General features: G+C 37.6%; 1 long non-coding RNA gene and 1 pseudogene across 2 annotated transcripts; one reads left to right on the forward strand and one right to left on the reverse strand.

Annotated features, from left to right (window-relative positions):
- Positions 1-1,864: 1,864 nt before the first annotated feature.
- Positions 1,865-7,372, reverse strand: LOC139705437 (uncharacterized). Of its 2 annotated transcripts, XR_011707336.1 has the most exons (3): positions 7,346-7,372; positions 4,291-4,343; positions 1,865-2,654 (listed from the first exon to the last, which is right to left on the reverse strand). It is a non-coding gene; the product is annotated as an uncharacterized lncRNA (long non-coding RNA). The 2 variants fall into 2 exon arrangements; XR_011707335.1 differs by lacking the exon at positions 7,346-7,372 and having other exon boundaries at positions 4,291-4,560.
- An 11,253-nt stretch (positions 7,373-18,625) lies between these two features.
- LOC114102411 (proton-transporting V-type ATPase complex assembly regulator TMEM9 pseudogene) lies at positions 18,626-19,164 on the forward strand (annotated as a pseudogene).
- Positions 19,165-21,373: the final 2,209 nt, after the last annotated feature.

The following is a 21,373-nucleotide window of genomic DNA, read 5'->3' on the forward strand; positions in this document are numbered from 1 at the left end:
AACTTTGAAGATGGCAGTCCTTGTGAAATGAGATCCTTTCCCTAATCAAATCCTTTCCCGGTGATAGTAAACTGTCCATCAATCTTGCTTCCAGGACAATACGAAGACCCCTGGAGGTTAGAATGAGCATTGATCTCTGAACTCTGAACCCATCTCATTCATAGTAAAAACACTGCCTAATATAAATTGTGCCCAGTAAAAACAAATTTCAGATGCTTGCAACCTTTCACCCACAACCTGTTAAAAGTCTTCAAGGGCTAAGCCTCCCCAACATAACTTATATAAACCCTGATTTCTCCTGTAACCATAGCCATACACTTTTCTAACCATAGCCATACACTTTTCTAACCAGAAAGTGTATCCATCTGATGCACAACTTTGATGCTGAATAAAGGCTTTGCTGATCCATGAAGCCTGTACTCTGCTTGGTCATTTTGCACTAACAATACGTATTATATACATTTCTGTTATAATTCTAACGATGTTACAATTATTATTTTCTACAATCTTTTGTAATTTTAAGAAGCCAAGAGGAAAAAGCAAAAATATACAAGGAAGGGCTTGGTTTATAGCTAAGTTGTAAAGCACTTGCATAGCATGCATGAGGCACTGGGTTCAATTCTTAGCACCACATATAAATAAAGTTCCATTGACAACTAAATATATATTAGAAAAAAAAAAAAAAAATATATATATATATATATATATATATATATATACACAAAGGAATATTTCATATATAACCTACATATTTACCATTTTGGAACTTTTCATTGCTTCCCCTGGATTTGAGTTATTGTCTGAGGACATTCTCTTGGTCCAATGTGGTTCTCACCTTATTTTATAATTATTACACTTTTATATGTAAGAAGTTAATTAAAGCAATTTTACTATTTTATATAATTAACTTTTAAACAAAAGACACATGTATATTTATACTGTATATTTATACTGTGTTTTAAACTTATCTACATAATTATCGTAACTGCTGTTTTTGGTGTTCTATATGGATTCAGGTTATCTCTGGTATAACTCTCTTTCAGCCTGAAGAACTTTCATGAACATTTTTTGAAGGCAGGTCTGGAGGAAACAATTTCTCTCAGTCTTCATTTATCTTGAAATGCTTTTACTTCTTCATATCTGAAGGTCAGTTTTTCTGTACACAAAATTCTTGGTTGTCATCTTTTCTTTCAGGACTTTGAATTCATCATCCCACTATATACTGCCTCCATTGCCTCTAAGAAGTTTATTGTAACTCCATCGATGTTGCTTTTCTTCCACTCTTTAAATTTTCCCTTGTCTCTCATTTGCATCATTTAACTATGATATTTCTTCTTATGAGACATTTTGTAACTATTTTAATTGGAGTTTATTGAGTTCCTTCTGTGTAATTGTTCACCAATTTCAGAAGTTTTCAGTTATTATTTCTTCAAATATTTTCTACCCTATTCTCTCTTCATTTTTCTTTTGGTATTCCCTATATATGTATGTTGGTATGCTTTGAATGTCAGCCCATAGGTGTCTGAAAATCTATTCTATTCTTTTTCTTTATGCTTTCCAGGTGTGTAATCTTAATTGCTTTATCTTCAGTATAAGGAAATATTTCTTCTTTAGTGAATCATTTCCATTAGTATATGAGCATTGTGTAAATTTTTTTGGGGGGTGTACCCTGTGGGTGCTTAACAACAGGGTGCTTAACCACAATAAGCCATGTCCCCATCCTATTTTAATTTTGTGAGACAGGGTCTCACAAAGTTGCTTAGGACTTGTGTCCCATCCGGCAGGACACATCAACGTGGGCAGCGAACCTAGATGGGGAGGAATGAAGGGACAAGAGACACGAAAGGTGACAGCAAGACAAAAGTTCTGATCAAGCTGCAAACTTTTATTGTTCACACAGGGGTATTTATATGGTGGGAATGGGGAAGCTCTCTTATCGGCAGTTGCTGGATGTCTGCACAAGGTGAGATAACCGCAGGATGTTTCAGGAAGATAGGTTTCAGGAAGATAGGTGGCCGCAGGATGTCTCAGGTGAGATAAGTAGCTGCAGGATGCCTCCCAGGCAGGATGTCTCCCAGGGGGCTATCAGGCTAATCTTTGAAGGAGAATTTCCTTCTAGTCCCTGACATCTCCCACTTTCTTATATAAAATATTTGACCATACCTTACCGGCCATGTTTTTAGGGGGTGATAGAGGCTCTGTTCCTCTAGAAGGCCTTAGAATATCTCCTGATCTGAGCGAGCATCTTCACTAGGAGATTTCGTGGTGGCCTTGGCATGTTTTTGGAGGAGACGGCTTTGAGGGGGGAGCATGCCAACCGCCATGCACCAGAGCGTGTCACTCAGAGGTCTTGGGTTTTGGGATCCGTGGATCCATCCTCCTGCAGTCCTTCCTGCACCCTCTGTCATTATGGCCTAACGTCCTCACTCCATGGGTGCGTCCTCCCCCAAGCGGAGGGGCCCATGGAGGAGCGAACCCTTATGGCAAGGGCAGAAGATGATTGGTCAGAGCTGTTACTTATACTTTTATATAAGAAAGAGAGATCTGTGGGGATGTAAACTTAAGAAATAAACCTGAGAGAAGGGTAGAACATCCTTTTAAATGTTGGCAGCGCGGTCTTCCATCTCCAAACGGTGATAGTGAACCTGTATGGGCTTAGAGGCCAAAATATTAATCTGTTCTTTAATAAATTGTACCAGCCTGTTTATAATGCAGGGTCCTATGGACACCATTAAAAGCAAACCCAACAAAGGGCCTAATAAGGGAAGAAGGTAGGGTAAAAATCCATTAAGCCCAGTCCAGAGGGGATTTTCAAATAGTTCCCTTCTTCTCTTTTCTAGATCTTCTTGAAGCTGCTTATTTTTAGTGCGTACTATGCCTGATTTATTGGCATAAAAGCAGCATCTTTCCCCTAAGGCCAAGCAAATACCTCCCTGGTTAGCTGTCAGCAAATCTAAGCCTCGTCTGTTTTGAAGGACCACTTCTGCCAGGGAGTCTATTTGGTCCTGTAAATCTTTAATAGTTCCTGATAGAGTTTGTACATCATCTATAAGTTGTTGAGATAGGCGACGGTAAGAGTGTATAGCCGTGCCTAAGCCAGCTGTACCTGTGCCCACAGCAGCTGTTATTCCAAGGCTGGCAAGGAGTGGTAAGGCCTGTATTGCCCGCCTGTGTCTTTTGACTAAGGTGTCTAGGCTAGGAATGGGTAGAGGTTCATCTCCTGGGACAATAGTTATATCAGGGAGTAATAAGGCAAGAACACAGCCACCGGTCCAATTCGCTGGAAGCCTGGGGAAGGCTGAGTTTCCTCCACACATAAAAACTGTGCCATTGGGGGGACAAAGAGATGGGGTGGGTGAGGAGTAATTTTTTACTGTTGAGCAATTTCCAAAGGAAGTAACTCCAACATCAATATCATAGGTATTATTCTGCATCGCGCCTAAAAGACATGATGTAAAAGTGCCTATAGGCTGTACTTTAAAAGGAAATCCAGGTTGGCATGTATTATCATTGTCTATGATAGAATTAATAGGAACTGCCATAGGCATGATTGCCCCTGTTGTCATGCAGAGCCAGCAATCACCAGCAAGGGTGGGGTTGGAATTATTAAGCAAGGAGAAGGTAGTTTCCAAAATATCTAATGTATTGGTATCTAAATCTGGGAGCTGGGATTTAGGCAGCATTAATGGATGATATGTGAGCTCAGGGATTTGGGGTTTCAAAAGTTTGATTATCTGAAGATGCTTGACAGCATCAGTGGGTCCTCCACCATCAGAGACCCCTGTAGGGGCCTTAATGGGCCAGCAGGAGGGTTTACCAACAGTGCCTTGGCACCCAGCTGACTGTAACTTGGTATATATGCCTTCTCCTCCCCGGTCAAAGAGGAGGGGGGTATAATGAATAGTGGTCCCCTCTGCTGCATGAGTTTTAGTTAGGGTGGCTTCAAAAAATTGTTCTCCCTGCTTGTTAACACAAATTGAGGCTGACGCATAACAAGAGACATGCATCGCCTGGGTATGCATACAAGTTGCAGAACAATTTTGGAGAGCTTTACTTGTACTGGGGGGAATAATCTTTGGCTTGTTAACACATACCCATTCAGGCTGATGAAATCCTCCGAGTTGATGGTCAACCTCAGCACGGAGGTAAGCCACCTTAGTCAAGCAGTCAGCAGTCTGGGTCCAACTAGTGGGAGCCTGAGTCCAAGATCCTCCCCTGCATTCGCAGGGGGTGCCAAAAAGGTACTCCCTGATGTTGGAAGGTGGAGGGCTAAGGCCTCCGTATACAAACCTGTTCAGCAGAAGTGCCTTAAGCAGGATCCTCACACAGATCGTTGGCTGCATCTGCAAAAGAGGAAAATTTGTCCTCAGGGGGAGGGCCTCCGTCCCTGGGTTGAGGTAAGTCATTAACCTGTTTAACCAGGCGTTCTGGTAACCATCTTGGGGCTGCTTGCTCTTGGTCCAAAACACAAGCTGAGCCTCGTCCCCAGATGAGGACAGGATCTGGGCCTTTCCATTTATTTGTAAGGGGATCGCGCCACATAACAGGTGGGCAAACAGAATTGGACTAGGGATGCCAGTGTCTGTTTGCGGCCGAATGGCCTTCACTGTCTAGGGTAAGAAAATTAAGGGCAAATAATGCATGGTTAAGGCGATCCCAAAATCTCTGTATTTTAGAATATTATCCTTTAAATAGGTATCTCTTAATTGTCTTTAAAAAATATGATTAAGGTTATTTCCTGTGTAGGGAGCAGTATATAAATCTTACTGTATTTTTTATGGACAATAGATCTAGTCAGAGAACTTATATAATATCAATGAATTTTTTTTTTAAGTTTGTAACCTTTATTGTTTAAAATTAATATATAACTTTAATTTGGAGAACCTTAATCTTAATAAAATGTGTTTTTTTTTTAATTTTATGATTATCTAACAAACAAAATATGTAAAAATTAGTATCTCAGTGTCTTAGAATCAATTGATTTTAGTCTCTAAGGACAATTGTTAAAATCGGATTTAAGTTAGTAGTTCAATATACTTAATGTTTAATCAACAATGTGAATTTATTTACCAAAATTAATCTTTGTCTTAAACAGTAAGAATTATTAGGCAATAAGGATCTTTCTTTAAAGAAATAAACTTACATTTTAATAGGTGCTTATCATGTCAAAATATGGACAAAATCTTAGCTCACTTTAGTATACTTAAACTAGGAAAAATAACCTGAAATACCCTTAAATTAATTATAGTCAGTTTAGTATATATAAATCTCTTTTTTAATCTTTCTAACTTTTTACATCATCTGTTTAGATAACAATATAAAAATCTTTTTTACTTAGGAAAATAATTTTATCATTGAAATATGAATATAAAGACCTTGTTTTACCCAAAGATGATTTCTTTCTTTTTAGGATCCATGTGTGCTTTTTCTTTGTTGAAGCATCCTTTTCTTTTAGAAAATTTTTTTTGTTATACTTGGAACAATTTCTGAAAACCTTAGAATCTATAAACAAATTATTGTACTTTGATAAGAAATATCAATGAAAATATAGTTAAAATCCTTAGATATTTTGTAGACATAATTATAATTATCATCTTATGAGTTTGAACAGTAACTTTGAGAATTAGAAACTACTTGAAGATTGTATTTTCACTTAAAAGCAAATTTATAGTAAACACATTTATCTCAAATATCTGTAACTGAAAAGGCAGAGTATCTGATAAATGTAAATACAAAACATAAATTATGGGTTTTCTGTTGAAGAAAAACAATTAGGCAAATATATATTAACTAATCAATTAGGCATGTGCTAATTATTTTATAGATTAACAAATATAGGTTATCTAAATATCTTAAAAATATATATATTAAGAATAAGAACATAACTTATAATTGTATTAATTTTATGTAACCACGTGGTCTTAAAATATTTGGATCCATTTTAATTTATTTTTAACTAGGAGTGCACTCTTCTATGTGACGTCACTTGATGTAACTGAAATAAAATCCTTGTTGAGTATACATATTTATTTTTTATAGTTAGGAATGAGAATAAGGATTTTTTGGTCATCACAGGAACATTGCCGGCTTTGTTCCTGTGGCGAGCAAATGCATCCTCATAACCTCCAAAATTAAAAGTAAAATATAAAGAAGCATGTTTGATCTCTCATCAATAGAACATTATTTAGTAACACAACTATAGAGAAAAGTCAGGTTATTTAACTCAGAACTAACTTAAATTTAGGGCTGCAACATAGAAACCTGTGGAATTAAATTTTGCCTGAAAAAGATATCTTTCATTAGCATTTACAGGTAGGCATTCTTAAAAATACAGGCTCTGAACAGCTCTGGTAGAAATCTGAAACACAGTAGTACAGATTAGTGGCTGGAAGGCGGAACTAGAAGTCCCATCTGAGTGACTGTGGAAGAACCAATCGGAAGTGTGGGAGGTGGGACCAGGAAGCCTGCTCTTCTGGCCGGTCACCCCATGGTTACCATGGTGATGCAAACAACATGGAGTCCGCTGCCCATTTTCGGGGCAAAAGTTTTCCTAGCCGATTGCATTTTGATTGATTTTGTCTGCCTTTTCCCCCACCTGGCCAAGATCTTACTGCGGTAGCAGCTTGTTCTGTCTCTGCGACCTGCGGTTGCAGCTCGTGTACATCCTGCACTTTTTTCTGTGGCACGTGGGTGCTCCAAAGGTTTTTTAGCAGCAAATGCTAGCATTACCATCAGATCTTAAGTTAGTCTGTGTTTGGCATTTAGGTCAAGTAATTCAAGGGTTAAAAGCACTGCTGGCCGCAGGGGCTAGGACCCCATAGCAAGCAGCAGCGGCTAAAGTCTCTTGTCCCCAGCGGCTGAGTTACAGCCATTTTGATTCATAGGACAATCCTGTAGTAAAAAGGTCCGTACATACTTTCTGAGTATTGACAAAAACAATAGAAAATTGAAACTTATTTCTCTCCAGGTAAACATCACATTTTCTCTCCCTTTTTTTCACTCTCTTAGCACAAACTTCTAGAACATAAAGGCCAAAAAATCTCTCTCTCTCTCTTTTTTTTTTTTTTTTAATTAATTAGGTTCTAGTAAGAAAAGGTGGGAACAGGCACATTTTCTGGGCCAAAGGATTCATAATAATCTTTTAAACAGTCTCCTACTCTAAGCCATCTTTTACCATCAATGGTCCCTTCAAGGGGAAACCACGGACACAATTCTCCTATGTATGAAAAGAATAATTTTAAGTCCTTTTTCTTAACACGTGCCCCCCGTGTCTTGAGGGCCTCTTTGAGGCCTGACAAAAACAACTCATGTGACGAAACTGCTTGTCCCATGGTGGGTCACTCACCTTGCGTCGTCCTCACTCTCCTCCTGGATCTCTCGGTCGTGTCTGCCAAGGCGATCTCGCGCTCCCGCTTGGCCAAGTCTTCCCGGAGGACGGCGTTCCTTCTCAGTCAAAGGCTCGAGCCCCACACTGGGCGCCAAATGTCCCGTCCGGCAGGACACATCAACGTGGGCAGCGAACCTAGATGGGGAGGAATGAAGGGACAAGAGACACGAAAGGTGACAGCAAGACAAAAGTTCTGATCAAGCTGCAAACTTTTATTGTTCACACAGGGGTATTTATATGGTGGGAATGGGGAAGCTCTCTTATCGGCAGTTGCTGGATGTCTGCACAAGGTGAGATAACCGCAGGATGTTTCAGGAAGATAGGTTTCAGGAAGATAGGTGGCCGCAGGATGTCTCAGGTGAGATAAGTAGCTGCAGGATGCCTCCCAGGCAGGATGTCTCCCAGGGGGCTGTCAGGCTAATCTTTGAAGGAGAATTTCCTTCTAGTCCCTGACAGACTTGCTAAGTTGCTGAGGCTGGCTTTGAAGTTGTAACCCTCCTGCCTCAGCCTCCTGAGTCACTGGAATTACAGTTATGCACCACCATATCCTGTGCATTTTGTAAATTCTGCCACCTTAAAAAAAAAATCACTCTCAAACACTATAGTCCCTCCAACTATTACTCCACCCTTTACACCAAAACTCTTCAAGACATTTATTCCTTCCAGGCAATTCCACTTCAATTAAAATTTCATATCCACTATTTTATCAAAATTGCAAAGTCAAAGTTACTATGCTCTTGATGTTGCAGAAGCCAGCTGTTAGTGTTCAACTATCAACTTTCTTGGTCCACGAGTTATATTTGATCCTTTCTTTCTTCTTTATGATTCAAGGACAACAAAGTGTCCTGGTTTTCATCTTACCTTCTAATTGTTCTCAATACTGTTTCTTCCTCATTTTTTAACAATCTCTTAACATTACAGTGTCAATGAAAGTTCTAATATCTTCTGTTTGCATTTAAGTTCCTTAGTAATCTAATCTTGTGACTAGAAGGAGGTGAAAATTTATAACATCCTTGGCAAAAGGAAACTAAGGACTCTGAACTTTTGTAATTTCCCTTACCAAGAATATTCCCATACCTGCCCAAAGTAAGCACACTAAAGGCACCTGAGAAACTCCTCCCATAATGTGGCCGTGCTAAACCAACACGTCGTTGGTTGTTACAGCCAACCACCATTTTCCTCTTGAAATGAATGTTCTTTTGAGACCTCCTCCGTTTAATAAAGCATTGCTAATTTGTGGAGATCGGTCTCCGATTCTTTGTATTTTCCTTCATTTTCTTTCAACTACATTGTAATGTCTCCTACCAGGGCATTGTCACTGAACTCCTGACTACTAAACACCTCCCTACTTGAATGCCTAACATTAACACATCCAAAACTGAATGCTTTATCTTGCCCATCAGACTTGATTCTCCCAAATTATTCCCCAAACCAGTACATGGAACCTACTCCCAGATATATTGCTAAATTAGATTTCCAATATTCTACTGAGGATCTTTGCTTCTATGTTTATGAGGCATATTGGCAATTTTCTTTTATTATTCTCTCATATTTCATTTTGGATGAATACCACAACTCTTCTTTTTTAAATAGAAAATAGTTTTTGTTGTTCTGGGTTTTATTTTGTTTTTGTTTGTTTTGGTTGGTTTTGTTTTGGGACCAGGGACTGAACCTAGGGATGTTTACCCACTGAATCACATCCCCATCCTTATTTGGGGCAGGGTCTCACTAAGTTGATTAGGGCCTTACTAAATTGCTGAGGCTGGTTTTGAACCTGATTCTCCTGCCACAGCCTCCCAAGCTTCTGGAACAATAGGCATTCACCATGATGTTTTTGGAGGGTTTTTTAATTTAACATGTAACCACTGCTGGGCACAGTGGTGCACACCTATAATTCCATCTACTCAGGAGACTGAGGCAGGATAATTGCAAGTTTGAGACCAGCATGAATAACAGACTGGTCTGAAATAAAAAGGACTGAAGATGTAGCTCAGTGGCAGACCACCTCTGGATTCAATCATCCATGCATATGTGTGTAATCAAAAATTCTATGATTACCATTATCAAGGATTTTATTTTTCATATTTTAGTAGATTTCATTAATGAGACAAGTCAGTAGCCAGGCTGTGTGATACTTGACTGTGGATAAAACCACTAGCCCCTCCTGAGCCTATGTATCATATGTATGAATGACAGTGGAGAATGTTCTTTTGAGACCTTTATAAACTTAGAGACTTCATATATTCATACTTAAGTAACATGTCACTTAACAAGGAGAATACATTCTACAAAATGCATTGTTAGGCAATTTCATCTTTGTCTGAACATGACTAAGTGCACCTACACAAACCTAGATGGCAAAGGTAAGTCAAGAGATATAGCTGTTGCCAGAGTAATGTGAAAAACTTTCAAAGTAAACTTTTTTTTTTTAAAGTAGGAGTACACTCTTAAAAAATGACAAGACATGTACAGTGCCACAAGCAACTTGGGAGGCAGAGGGAAGAGGAACCCAAGTTCAAAGCTAGCCTCAGCAACTTAGCAAGGCCCTAAGCAACTCAGCAAGACCCTATCTCACAATAAAAAATAAAAGACTGGGGACATGGTTGAGCACCCCTGGGTTTAATCCTGGTACCAGATAATAATAATAAAATAATAATAAATAGTAAATACATAAGCAAGTAACATGGTAATTTATTAAGTATGATGTACTATAAATAATTTTAAGGGGCTAGGGATGTAACTCAGTTGATAGAGCACTTGCCTAGCATGTGCAAAGCCCCAAATTCAATCCCCAGGACCGCCAAAAATGAAAACAACATAATTTCATTTGCTATGGTTTTATGACTAGCACCACAGATCTGCTTATGCAAGCATTACCACAAATGCATTTGTTATGCTATGCCACTGTGATAGCTAAAATATCAATGGGAGAGTTATTTTACAGCTTCATTATAATCTTATGGAATTACCTGGTATATATGATCCATCATTGACTAAAACATTATGCAATGCATGACTGTGTGTGTGTGTGTGTGCGTGTATGTATGTATATACATATACATAAATATTATACATATATATTTATAAAATATAATATGTATTATATATTCATATATAATATAAATCTATATATTACATGTACACATATATAATTATATATATTATTCATATATATAATTCATATTTATACTAAGCATCTAGCAGTCTGATATGCACTTTACAACAGTATCTCCTTTAAACAAACAAAAAAATTTTATAGATGCTTTCACAGGCTACATAATTCGCAAATAGTTTTACAATATATTTAAACAAAGTTACCTCTTGCACTCTAACTTCAAAACTTATGTTCTTGATTGCTGTCATACAGCTTTTAGACATTATTCAGTAACCTACTTTTTTCACTCAACATGCCTACTCCATTCATCAGTTGTATCATATTTAAATAGTACACACTATTTTTCAAAAGGGTTGTAATAATATCTCCCATTCAATATGCTCTTCTTGAAATGTGCCTCTGATACTCCTCCCAAGAAGTATGGTCTATGCTTCCTCCCACATGAAGTTGGGTTGATTTGATTACAAAGGAAGTGACATCAATTTTTAAAGCTAGGTCACAACAGGCAAGTTCAAGGCCAGCCTTAGCAATATAGCAAGACCCTAACCAACTTAGACTCTGTGACAAAATAAAAAATAGAAAGGGCTGGGGATGTGGCTCAGTGGTTAAGTGCCCCCCACCAAAAAAAAAAAAAAAAACAGGCAACACTGTTTCTCTGGAACCCAGTTGCCATAACATGAGGAAGCCCAAGTAGCCATACTGAAAAGCCATGTGTAAAGCTAGGCATGATAGAACATGCCTATAATATCAGCAAAATTCAGGAGCCTGAAGCTGAAGAATCACTTGGATCCAAGAGTTCAAGTACAAACTGAGCAACATAGGGAGATCCAGGATCTCTAAAACAGGAAAAAAAAAAAAAAAGCCACGTGTGTGGTGTTCCTGTTCATCAGAAGTAGCTGAGGTACTGGCCAAGTATCAACCACTAAATTTGTCTTCAGATCAAAGGACTTAAAAACAGCACACTACAGGGACACAGCCACATCAATGTTTATAGCAGCACAATTCACAATATCTAAACTGTGGAGACAACCTAGATGCGCCCTTCAGTGGATAGGTGGATAAAAAAAAATGTGGCATATATACACAATGGAATTTTACTCAGCATTAAAAGAGAATAAAATCATGGCATTTGCACGTAAATGGATGGCGTTGGAGAAGATAATGCTAAGCAAAGTTAGCCAATTCCAAAAAACAAATGTTGGATGTTTTCTCAGATATAAGGAGGCATAATGGGGTAGGGAGGGGGAGATGGGAGGATTAGATGAATTCTAGATAGGGAAGAGGGGAGGGAGGGAAAGGGAAGGGGCAGGGGATTAGCAAGGGTGGTGGAAAGTGATGGACAACATTATCCAAAGTACATGTATGAAGACTTGAATTGGGTGTCAACATACTTTATAAACAGATATAAACAGATATAAAACAGATATAAAAAATATATTACACATATATACTATGTGTAATAAGAATTATAATGCAAAAAAAACCAAAGTACATGTATAAAGGCATGAATTGGTGTGAACATACTCTATATACAAAGATATGAAAAATTGTGCTCTATGTATAATAGAACTGTAATGCATTCTGCTGTCGTGTATTTAAAAAAATAAAATCAAAACTAAAAAAATGTAAATAATATACATATATGGGTCACATACATAACTTGAAACATTCTAGTTAACCACATTTAAAAATCAATTTTAATGTATTTAATTTAGCCAGGCATGGTGTCACACACAAGTAATCCCAGAGGCTCAGGAAGCTGAGGCAGAAAGATTACAAGTTCAAAGCCAGCCTCAGCAACTTAACAAACTGTCTCAAAATTTTTTAAAAAAAGGGCGGGGATGTGGCTCAGGGTTTACTGCCCCAAGGTTCAATTCCTGCTACCAAAAAAAATACATATATATATATTTTTTTAAATTTTTTATAGTTGTAGATGGACAGAATGCCCTTATTTTGTTTATTTTTATGTGGTGCTGAGGATCAACCAGTGACTCACACATGCTAGGCAAGCACTGTGCCACTAAGCTACAGCCCCAGTCCTATACATTTTTTCTTAATCAAACATCCAAAATATCATTGCAGCATATAATATTTTAAAAGTTGAGATTTTAGTTTCTTTTTTCATAGTCTTCAAAATTTGATATACATTTTAGACTCATCACATCTTGATTCAGACTAGTCTTATTTCAGTTGCTCAACAACCATTTATGACTACTGAATTATGGCAACTTGTGATAATTCCATTGCACAGCTGTCAACTCCAGCCTCCAGTTTTCCCAGCTGAAATGCTGGGCCCTTACTGAATTCTCTTTTTGCAAAATCTGTAAGCATAACTCCCACCCACATCCAGCATGGGCGGTGGGAATGGGGTTCCCCTCAGTGGAATGGACTGGCTGAGAAATAAAAGCTAGAAAAAATAGAACGACAAAGAAACCACAGGACACAGAAAATAGTCTCAAAAGCAGGGACAGGACAGGCAAGCCAATCATACAGATCAAGCTTCTATTCTAAGGAAAAATGGAGCCTGTACCTGCTTTATTTATATCGAGAAACATCAAAGGCCTTCCATAGAATGTTCTTCACCAAAAGGGTTAAAGGTAGGCTGTACAGTTCCCAATGGGTTACATCCATCTCTGGAGCTACCATGAGATCTTCCATGAGTGAGCCGAGATAGTTTGCAATGCCAAACCTAAATCTCCCTGGCTACAATAGCAAGAGAAGACCCTCAAGTAATTCATGGATGGCTTCCTGAATATTCCCTTTTTACTTGGCAAATGTAAATGATGAGCAGTTATTTCAAGTTCCCAGATTCTTGTTCTGAGGGTGTGACAACCTATTATCACAATACAAAAGAGAATTAGTAGCAAACATATCATTCCAATAATATACCATGTAGAATGGTTTAACATGTTTTTAGGATGGGAGCCAATCAACCAGCTAGAGATGTAGGGCCCATGAGATTGGTCCTGCTTTTTTAAGTATCCTAGGTGTCCTGATGTATCCCCATGAGGTTTAAGCCATTATTATTGCTATGCCAAACATCCATCAGATGATTTCTAATTTTTTCCAAATTTCATTGGGAAGCATGAAATTTGACTGCAGTAATACAGGCTTACTTATATTTAGCATGGCATTTAAGCCTTTGTTTGAATTTGAGAGTAGAAAGCTTATTATTGATACCTATAATAATAGCTTTTAGAATATTTAATCTAGTTGTAAGCTCTTATTAATATTTACCTGATTGCATAGGTCTTTAGAAATATTTTGAGCCAACTTATTAAGAAAATTAGCTTAGTTAGATTATGTTTTTTACAATTTACAGGATATCTATTATCCATTATTTTATTTCTATAACTCCAATTATTAAAACATAAGAGAATTAAATATAGGCTTGAAGGTTATAGCAGGAAACCACCTTGTTTTTCCTGCATACAAAGTTAGATATGGGGCCATTTGTAAGATGGAGAAAATGAGGCAACAATTAAATGCCAGAGATCTTTTTTGAATATCATCTTTCTTGAAAGTTAGAAAATTACCAAAGAAAATTTCAGGGGTCATAGAGAAAAGAGAATGGATTTTGTCCATAAATATAGTAAATATGGAGACAGATATAAACCTGAAATAAATATAGTGGCTGGGGTTGGTTGTAGCTCAGTGGCAGAGCACTCACCTAGCATGTGTGAGGTGCTGGGTTCAATCCTGAGCACCACATAAAAATAAAGGCATTCTGTCCATCTACAACTACATATATATATATATATATATATATATATATATATATATATATATATATATATTTATGATATATGCATGATATACACATGATATATATATGCTCCAAATTATCATCAAATAAGAAATGACTGTTATAAATCCAAATGTGAGTTATTAATCTTTCTAGTGTAATATTAGTTTGCCAGGATTTAATTTGGCCTTCATTATATGGCTGTAAATAATACAGGAAGTAATCTAAATAATATGGATTTTTATAGTGTATCTAATCTCATTTTTTTATTCTGAAAATAGTTTTAGATAACTCGATTATATTTCTAGTTTCTTAGATCTTTTACTAAATGATCCAAATTAAAACACAGTTGTTCGCAAATTTCTTTTAAAAAGTAAAAGTGGAACACATTTAGTGGTAGTTCTTCTACATTAAGTCCTCCTGACTTTGGACTTTCTGTAGGAAGAGGTATCATGATATAACCCTTTTATCAATTTTTTGAAGTCAATTCAAAACATATTTATCACCTCTGTACTGGCAAAGCATTGTACACTTCATTCATTTAGGAAAGATGCCAAAATCTATTGCAGAATGATTAGGGCAGTAATATTGGTGGATATTCTATGGAAATAACTGGCTTGTTATGGGAAAATTCCATTTCAATAATCATTCCGTTTTAATAACTGTCAAATATAACCCTAAATCCTAAGGACCAGTATAATTGGATAGTCTAGGTTCTTCCTATGTTGTCCTTTCCTCAAAAGTTGCCTTTCAATAGCCAGTATATTTATTATGGGACCAACATATACTTAGGTTTCTACTCTAGCCAGTATACTTAAATCCAGTCACATGGATGGGTATAATATGAGTATCTGCAAAACCACCCATCATATGAGTATCATCAGTAAACACTGGGATGGATTCTCCAGTCCACATTGCTAGGTACATTAAAGGTGGACTTGGGGAATGGGTCCATAGAAGTCAAGGCATGCATAGCTAAAAACACTGTAGTTGGAGATTTACCTTCCTGTGTCAAGTTTTTCAGCCGTTTCCAAGATGACAGTTTTAGAGTCTATCCTTTGAAATCTGATTTATCCTATTGTTCCATGTGTTGCTCAGCAACAGTAAGACTTTTGGTGTCATGACTTAAAGAAATTTTTAAGAATTTTATGAGATTTGCAGGACATGTAGGGTTCTGTTTTCCCTCTTTTTTATTTAAAATTGAAGAAAAAGTTGATATATGCTAGAGTATCATTAGTCTTAAATTGTAAATAGTGGCCTAGTATAGTCCTATGAACCTAACTTTAAATGATCTTGGATGGGTACTTTAATGAAGTGAGAGGCAGAGTTTTACCTTATGAAAGGTGGCATCTATAAAGGTATAGAAGACATAAATAGACATCCTTTTTAGAATAAAATATATATACATGTTTAGTGAGCATAGGAAAAAATATTTATTACTAATAATGAGAAATGAAATAAAAGAATTAATAGTCTTTTACTTACCAATTTTTATTATCTTTAAGTCTAATGTTGATCTAAGTTTGGGGAATCAGTACTTTAAATATTGATTGGTAAAAGTGAATCAGTACTATTGCTTGGGATAGTGATTTAATAAATTATTTAGAAAAATTTAGAATTGACCCAGCAATGATATCTCAAGGGACTTATGGCGAAACAATTTTTATGTACAAAGATACAGCTGTGTGAATATCTTTATAATTTTGATTTTAAAGTAGTAAGATTAAGTGTTTAACATAGGTTTTGATAAAGAAACAATATGATAAAAAATTGGTATTAAAAGTAACATTGTAAGTTTGATGAATGAATAAACGTTAGCACTTGTGGTTGGAAATACTGACTTGACCTAGAATTATTCAATCAAATAAAACCAATGTCTAATAAAAAAAAAAAAAGTAACATTGTAAAAGAGCATTAACAATGTACAATTTAAAATGATTTTATAAGTTTTGAAAATATCAATATGATCCTATTTTTATATAAAATATGTATAGAAAACAGTTTAGAAGGCTATGTATTAGGTTTTTTTTGTGTTAGATATTACAGTAGTTATCTATGGACAGTAGAATGTTATGAGATTTTTATATATACCCCTTAATTTCTAACAATGGGTCCCTTGGCAAAAGTTAGATAAAGTGTTTTAATCTTGTAATTAATTTCAGTTTCTCATTTGAGTATCAGTTTATAAACTTTGGTATGTAATCCTTTGGGTCAATAAAAACTAGTTGACCCATTTTAATGTTATATCTAGAATATGAAATGGACAAATTAAGAGAACCTTTAAACCCTTCTTGAGAGAAGATGTTAAAACATTTTTATATCTTATAATGTTACCCTTTAAATAAGCTAGTGTCTCTCCATTGTCTTTTAAAAATATAGCTAAACCTACTTCCCACTGTATAGAGTAACATATAAGCTCTATAATATATTTATATAATTATACAAAATCATATATTTAGGAAATAGAGAGACAATTGATATATAAGAATTAGTAACAATTATTTTAATTATATTGATGTTTTTAAATCAATTAAATTTAGCTTTTAAAGAGAAGTTTGAAATTTGGAATTTAGATGGCATTAGAAAATATTTTTTATTTAAGTAGAAATGTATGAATCTTAATTTCTTAAAAATTAGCCCTTTTTTAAGTAATAAAACTTACCACACATAAATTATTGTTCTATTGGAACAAAAGTAGATTAATGCTTTAATAAGTTCTTATCATCTCAATGTATAGGTTAAAATTTTGGTTTATATTAGCACAACAATGTTTGCTCTAAGGGGAAAGCCTCAAATGTTTTTAATTGATGGGTAAAAATGAGTCAGTAGTATTGCTTGGCCAATGATTTAATGAATTATTCCATATATTTATAACCAATTTAGTTACAGACAAACTTGTTCTCTATTTACGCAAATCTTCTATATTACTTACTTAGACCTTTTATGTATAATCATATTAAAGCCTTCAATACAATAAAGACCTTTTTATCCAGAGATGTTTTCTTTCTTCCTTCTAGGACTCTCCAGTTTTTCTTTCTTCTCTGTAGAAGCTCTTTCTTTCTAGAATTTTTCTTTTTGGTTACATTTTGAAACAATTCCTGTAAATCTTTGAATCTAGATAATTATATTTTAATAAGAAGAAATATTTCAATGGAAATGTATCCAAAGCTTTGGGACCCTTTGTACATATATCTGGTTTACCACTTTATGAAAACATAAACAAGAGTTAGGCGTTAAGATTACTTGATGTTAACATCTTAACTTTATAAGTCAATATATATCTCTTGAAATAGGCATTTATATAATGAATTACATTTACCCTGAATTTATTTTAAACAGTAAAAGGCAGAGCATCAAATATACATAATAATAAGTTATGTATTTCCTGTTGAAGAAAAACAGTTAAGAGCAAATAAATACATGTTAATTACCCTATAAATTAAAAATCTTTTAGATTATTTAATCAGCTGGAAAATGTATTAAGAATGAAGACATAATTTATTTTTATTTAATCAGCCATTTTAAATTGAATTTTATTAAATCACATGACTTAAACGTATTTGGATCCATTTTTATTTTACTTTAAGTATTATAAGTATACTCTTTTATCTATGTAAATTTTGACATTATGTAATGTAGTTAAAGTAGAATTTTTGTGCATATACATATTTAATACTTGTGGTGACATTTAGAAATCAGAAGAATAAAAATTTTGGCCATTATGAGAACGTTGTGAGATTAAATATTTCAGATTGCCATTATTTTGTAATGGTCAAATTTACATTTAGTATCCCTAAAAAAGAAAAACAGTGTGTGAGAAAACATAAGTAGAACATCTTTTGTTAACGCAATAATTTTTTGCAATTCTTTAGTAGTGTGACAGTCAAGAAAAAGGGCAATTCCTTGGAGAAACCTGTTATAGAACTATAGATTAGTTTATTTAACTCAGCATTGGGAAAGAATTCAGAACAAGGCTGCTATTAAAGATGCAGGAATTTGTTGTTTTGGATTTTGCCTGTTAAATTTTTCTTCCCACCCCCACCCCCTCACCCCCACCCCGGTTAGCAAGTATTTATTTGCCAACATGAAAGAAAATTTTGCCGCTGGGCATTCCTCTTTAAGGAACAGAGACATTCCTTAAATGTTGGGGGAGGGGTGCGGGTATTTACTTTGGGCTTGTTGCGGGGGGGGGGGGGGGGGGGGGGGGGGGGGGGGCGGGGGGTCCCAATCCGGCCCCAAATTCCTGAGCGCCGAGGGCACTGGCTTTCGCTGCCGGATCTGGGCTCCCAGACTTTACACCTAGAGTTCCAGTCGGGCCTGAGCTGCCTTGAGGGAGCATCTGGGGCTCCAGAGGGCTGTATCCTCAGGAGGTGTCCAGTCTTGCTGGTTCAGCAAGCTTGATAAGCATGAAGCTTCTGTCTTTGGTGGTCTTGGTCGGGGGTTTGCTGGTGCCCCCAGCTCAAGCCAACAAGAGTTCTGAAGATATCCGGTGCAAATGCATCTGTCCACCTTATAGAAACATCAGTGGGCACATTTACAACCAGAATGTATCTCAGAAGGACTGCAACTGCCTGCACGTGGTGGAGCCCATGCCCGTGCCTGGCCATGGAGGCCTAGTGCCTGCTATGTGAGTGCAAGTAGTCTACCTGTCCGTGGTGGGGGCCCTTTTGCTGTACATGGCCTTCCTGATGCTGGTGGACCCTCTGATTGGAAAACCAGATGCTTACACTGAACAACTGCACAATGAAGAGAAGAATGAGGATGCTCTGTCCCTGGCAGGTCCCTGGCAGCCGCTGCTGCATCCCTCGCACCCCCAAACACCGTCCTAGAGCTGTGGAGGGTGCTCAGCAGCGGTGGAAGCTGCAGGTGCAGGAGCAGCGAAAGACAGTTTTTCATCCGCACAAAATGCTCAGCTAGAGGGGCAGCTCGGTCAGGTCAAGGACCCAGGCTGTGGCTGCCAAATTCCAGAGCTGCAAGGAGCCGGGGGCCACTTTCTATTTTGCCTCAGCCAATCTTCCCTGGATCTTCCCTGTAAAGAAAGGCTCATGGCATTTTCCTGTCTCCCTGTTTGGAAATGTTGTACCCCACCGTTTTAATTAGGGACTGTGATGGGTCTCTGATCTCTTGTGTCTCGGATCTTTGGGATAGAGGGGGAGGGGAAAGGAAGTCCAGAAAGGAATGAAGATTATCCAAGGTGGCCTCAGGGTTGGGCGGCATCTGTCCCTTCTGGCTCCACATCTTGGGGATGTCATTGCCCTTTGCAAGATGAAGCTGTGTCATCAAGAACTCAAAGTGTTTGGGTGGGAGCAGGGCCCAGCATTCGGCAAGTGCTCCTGTCTGCAGCGGCTCTTCCTCCCACCTCCCTTCCAGCCCCTGTACCTCTGCCCGAGTCTAGCCAGTGCCACTGAGCTTATGGAGGTCTTCAGGGCACTCTGGGAGCTTGGCTCCTTCTCCCTGGCCTCCTTGTCCCGGATGCATGGCGGTGCCCGTGCATCCTGCCTGCTCTGCAGCCTGCCTCCCCACTGCACACCAGGAGTCCAGGCAGGCTCTCAGCCCTCCCCAGTGTCTGCAGTTGTTGAGCCGGACAGTGGACTTTAATACCAAAACTCCTATCCTTGGATTGCCAGTTGTCCCTGAATTTCATTGTCCCAGTGCATGGAGAGAAACTTTGTCCCTCTGTTGTCTTAGAGTTGTCTGTACATCAAGGAAGCCATCATTAAATTGTTTTATTTCTAAAAAAAAGAAAAGAAAACAGGGCAAAGCTGGAGGGCGTGGCTAGAAGGTCCGCCCCAGCAATGATGGGAGGAACTGAAAGAAATCCCAAGTATGGCAAGCAGAGCTTGCCATGTCGCTGCTGCATGGCCCTTCTGTGCATTCCAAGTGACCCGAAATCCCGCCTGCAGCCTGGGGGTCCCAACCCTGGGCACAGTTCTGTCTTGAGTGTTTTTCATGTTTGTCCATCTTAAGTTAGAATATTGGCAGTCCTGTCTGGAACCCGCCAGGCTGAGGACAGCCACATTAGCCCAAGTCCCACCAGGCCAAGAGCTGCAGCAGCCATGGTCCTGCACTAGTCACTCTGGGCCCTAGAAATCACAGTTCGCCCCCAGAGCTTCCCCAGCTGCTTGCATTCTGCCTGCTCTGGGAGCTGCTGCCCTTATGGTTATGTCCATCTCGGGTGCTACTATGAGGGATCTTCCTAATAGAGCAGAGATATTGTGCGATCTATTGTCGCGGAAGAGCTATGGATAGTTCAAAACGCCAAATCTAAATCTCCCTGGCTACCATGGCGAGAGAAGACCCTCAAGTAATTCACGGATGGCTTCCTGCACATAAGAAAATAAAAAACTAAGTTTGGAGTGATTATTATTCTTCAAGAGACACTAGGAATACCAAGCCTACAAAAGTTTGATACTAAACATTTCCCTGCTAAGATGTTTTTCCTGCCTCTTTCTAGGAATTTACTATAACTAGTACATTGATGAGCAATGCAATCTCTGTACACTAGACTATTTCCTTAAATTTGAGTGGCATTTCTGGATCAATAAGAACATGTATTTAACAGATATATATTTACATTGTCAAACTTATCCAAAGCAGCTTAACCAGTTTTCACCAATCACTTTTTGAGTGGCCAATTCAACTCTATCAGTGATATATTTTTTTGTCATAAAGGCTCAAGTAATAATGTATGCAACAGGTACTACACCATTATTCTGTGATTTGGCTTTTTTTCCCTCTTAATGTCTGAGAAATCTTTTCCTGTCAGTTCATACAAATGAAACCCATCAAAATATTAACTGATTTGGCCGGGCATGGTGGCCCATTCCTGTAATCCCAACCACTCAGGAAGCTAAGGAAGGAGGATTACAAATTCAAGGACAGCCTCAGGCACTTAGCAAGGCTCTAAGCTACTCAGAAAGACCCCATCTTTCTGTGGCTCAGTGTTAAGTGTCCCTGGGTTCAGTCCCTGGTACTCACCCCCCAAAATAAAAACCTGACTTAATGATAAATAATAGCACGGTAGTACAAAGAATGCAGGTATCTTAATAAAACCACTGCCCTGAAAACAAGCATTACAACAACTCCAACTTTTCAAAAGAAAAGTAAAAATACTTTGGAGGGGTGG

The sequence above is a fragment of the Marmota flaviventris genome, chromosome 4 (assembly GCF_047511675.1).
Source record: "Marmota flaviventris isolate mMarFla1 chromosome 4, mMarFla1.hap1, whole genome shotgun sequence".
In the NCBI taxonomy this organism is placed as follows: Eukaryota; Metazoa; Chordata; class Mammalia; order Rodentia; family Sciuridae; genus Marmota; species Marmota flaviventris.